Source organism: Macrobrachium rosenbergii, chromosome 47, assembly GCF_040412425.1.
Source record: "Macrobrachium rosenbergii isolate ZJJX-2024 chromosome 47, ASM4041242v1, whole genome shotgun sequence".
In the NCBI taxonomy this organism is placed as follows: Eukaryota; Metazoa; Arthropoda; class Malacostraca; order Decapoda; family Palaemonidae; genus Macrobrachium; species Macrobrachium rosenbergii.
The window spans coordinates 16,542,335-16,546,441 of record NC_089787.1 but is presented as its reverse complement, the minus strand read 5'-3'; positions in this window follow the sequence as shown (position 1 = coordinate 16,546,441).

The window sequence follows — 4,107 nt, the reverse complement described above, 5'->3', positions numbered from 1 at the left end:
CTTCTTCTACCCTTTAAGTTGTGCCTTGTATTTTTCATTTTAAATTCTCTTTTACTAAGTTTTAAAAAGTGTAAATGTATTTAAGTACGACTGCTTTTTTGAGTGCAATTGATTTTCAGATTCTAATATTATCTTTTGTAGATGTTCATTTTTAAAACAGTACAACTGTTGTAAATTTTAGATGTCCTGATGATGTGACCACGAGTCAAGAAATGTCGACTAAGACTAATAATAAATGTATAGACGGAATCTCTAAGTCAGGGGTTCTCAGCCTTTTTAATCTTATGTACCCCTTGAAGTCCTTCGTTACTGGTCACGTGCCCCTTTCCCACAATGCAGCATCAGGAAGGGTATAAATAAATGCATGGGTTTTTACTTAGTTTATGAAGTTTAAATTGTTATATATGTGGAGCAGACAAATTTTTCAATTAATAAGAATGTCACTATGAGGTAGTATTGATAGGAACTAGTACTTCACAGGGAAACACTGTGTGACTGGCTGCTAGTATGCAATACATTTACTAAAACAGAACTTTACCAGGCAGTTTTTGATCATTATTGTTTGGCAACTGTAGTCTAAGAGAGCTTTCTCTCAAGTGACATAACTCCAAGAGTTTCCTTGTTAACGTTGTCACTTAGTGTCCTGGTTCTAGTGGAGGACACCTTTAGCCTAGTACATGTAGGCCACTTTCTACAAACAGGTTTGCAGTTATTCAAAACTGAGGTATTTTGAGAAACCTGTCACGTACCTCTGGGGGACGCGTACCCCAGGTTGAGAACCCTTACTCTAAGTGCTCCTGTGGCCTTCCCCTGCCTAATATATATATATATATATATATATATATATATATATATATATATATATATATATATATATATATATATATATATATATATATATATATATATATATATATATATATATATATATATATATATATATATATTATATTATATATATATATATATATATATATATATATATTATATATATATATATATATATATATATATATATATATATATATATTATATATATATATATATATATATATATATATATATATATATATATATATATATATATAAATATATTATGCATGTGTGTATAATGCCTTTTGGTATACCTATGACAATGAAATATGAAAGCGTAATCTGCAGAACGCATTCATATAAGAACTTGACATAACCTCATAGAACCGCAGTTATTATTAGTAAATATATATAAAAAAGCGCAAACACACATCCTGGCCGACAAAGATAAAGCGGAAATATCTTGTAGCGAGTGCAGCTCTGCAGCTGTTGTTTCATAGAAGACAAAGCGACGACTGGCACGTTACTCCTTTAACAATACACTGCCTCAGCCTTCAGCTGCAGTGGAAGAATTGTCGTATTATGATTTTGTTTTGTTCCCTGAGAAGAATGGGAGTGTTCACTCTAAGACTGAGTTAGATAGTGGAGAGATAGATAGACAATAACAATTGCGAAATTGTGATTAAAGAAGACCTGCCTGAAGGAGTTTTGAAAGGCATCTGAAATTTTTCTCATTAGTAATGTCAGAATTTCTGAAAGAGATTGCGAGGAGCTTCAGTAGATCAAGGATCTACAAACAGGTCAAACTCTTCTGGGTCATGTATTTTGCTGTTCACTGATCGCGACGTCAAACAGCTAATGACTGTTACAGTCGCAATAGCAACTTTTAGTTTTGGTTACGATTAAAGCCACAAGACATTGTGAGAGAGCATTCATTCGCCACAGAACGAGGAATGCAGTTACTTGAAATGAAACTACTTTTCTGAGGCACATCATACAATAAGATGAAGAAGATTTCTTTACAGATAATTTCGAAAATACATTAAAATGTTCCAGCCCTCGCGATTTTAGGATAATAAGTTGTAATCACTTATAATTCCCTTGGCTGTGACTTACTCCCGATGTATAGTGAAGTTAAATACTATACGAAATTTGTGGCTATATATTTATGAATGCAAAGTATGTCCTGGTATATGGGACAAACGTTCATAACTAGTTACATGTAACAAACTTACCAATAAGTTATCATGGTGGAGGTTGGTTGATGGGGAATCTAAAAATAAAAACCTAGATTCGACAGGGATATGTAAAGAGTCGATATCAATCTATAAATAACTCTCTGGAGGCTCAATGATCATAGTCACTGTAATTTCGTTGATTACGAACCAGGTGGAAGCTCAGACCCCATTAGTGACGAATTATTTATAATTCCCTTTGGGTGCAAGTTATTCCCGATGTATAGTGAATTGGATATTAAAAACAGAAATCTGGGTCTCAATATTTGTGTATATATATATATATATATATATATATATATATATATATATATATATATATATATATATATATATATATATTGGCAACAACAAGAAGGAAAGTAGCAGCACACAGTTTATTGCCCTGTTGTATTGTCTCTTACTATATCAGTAGAAATGGCAATGAGCCACTATCCAAAGTTTCACACTTGGTTTAGGTCGACCTTAGCTCGTGTTGTCATAAACTAATCGCTTTTTGATTTGTCTCTCATTTTCCGGATGTAGCCAAGAAGGGATTCTCCCTTGGGCGTTGCAAACGTGAAGTTAACCGAAGAAAGTGATAAATGCATAGGGAGACAGGAACGAGGCTTTCCCTGACTCTTCAAGAAAAAATCCTTGGGGAGAGAAGAGTGAGGAATAAACTTTAAGTATATCAAATTTGCTAGCCAAATATTTTCGTACCGACCATAATTATGCCTGCTGGATCTACCAGATATTTTTGTTACGTTGAGAAAATAAGTCTACTCATAATACTTGTAAGGTTTCTCTGGCTTCCCTTTCGTTTTAATATATATATTAAACAGAAATATATATATATATATATATATATATATATATATATATATATATATATATATATATATATATATATATATATATATATATATATATATATATATATACTATGTATATATATATGTATGTATACCAAAGGGGAATTATAAATGATAAGTGGTTTCAGGCCCAAGAGACGACCAAGAAAGATGACTACAGTCAAAAGAAAGCTTCTGTTTTTACATCTGAGTGATTCAGTTTTTTACCTCATCCTCATATCATCACCTTGAGAGTTTCGTCCCTTCAGTAGCCATTAATGTTTCTAATTTTAATTGTAAAAATTAATAAACTGAAAAAGAAGCTCCTCTTAACCAAAGATACCTGGACACCGTACATTAACGTTGCATGATATCGCAGCCTCAGACACTACGTGGAGGCCGTAAACACGACAGTGACCCATAAAATGTTCAAATGCAAATCATTTCCTTTCTTCATATCTCCAAAGTCTTTGAACTGGTCCTATTTCGAAGGGTGGACTTTTCATCCCACATCAAGGAAGTTGTTCCAGAAAACGGGTCTTTTGCTGCGATGTGCTTTTGGAGACAGCTAGGACACACACACTCTCTCTGTTAAGACAACACGGAAGAAAACATCAGCAAACATAGATTTATATCAACAATTTCTGTTGTATTTCCAACTGATGAAATGCTAGCTTAGCGGGCGTGGACTGCATATTATACAATAAGTGAAAATCTAAAATGGTGAACATGACATCAGAAGGAAAACAGCGGTCTGACGGATGAGGAGAAGGTTGACAATGTGGATTAAAGTTTCATTTAATTCTGTTATATTGATACATAAGATTTGGAAGAAACATTTTGGTAGAGCACTCCCGATGTGCCTGATATCACAGGCCTAACATTAAATGAAGTCGCCTTACTGTGAACAAATAGAGTTGACTCAGAGACATTTATTTATTCCTTTTGGAAGCTCCTTTTTATAAAATGGTTATGACCTTTGGGGACATATCAAAGGAGAGTCTTTCTGTATGATTTCGGGAGATTGATGGTAGCTTGCAACAAGAAGCTTCTTAATGAACTTGTAGATTCACAAAAGGCTTTCAGGCACAAAAACAGAAACTTTTTACTGGTCACTGAAAACTTTATTATATCCATGGAGACTTGGTATTCGTGTCAAATATTTTTTTTATCATCTTATAAAAATTTAGGGACATTTTAGCTCCTATTTGAAGGCATCTTTACCA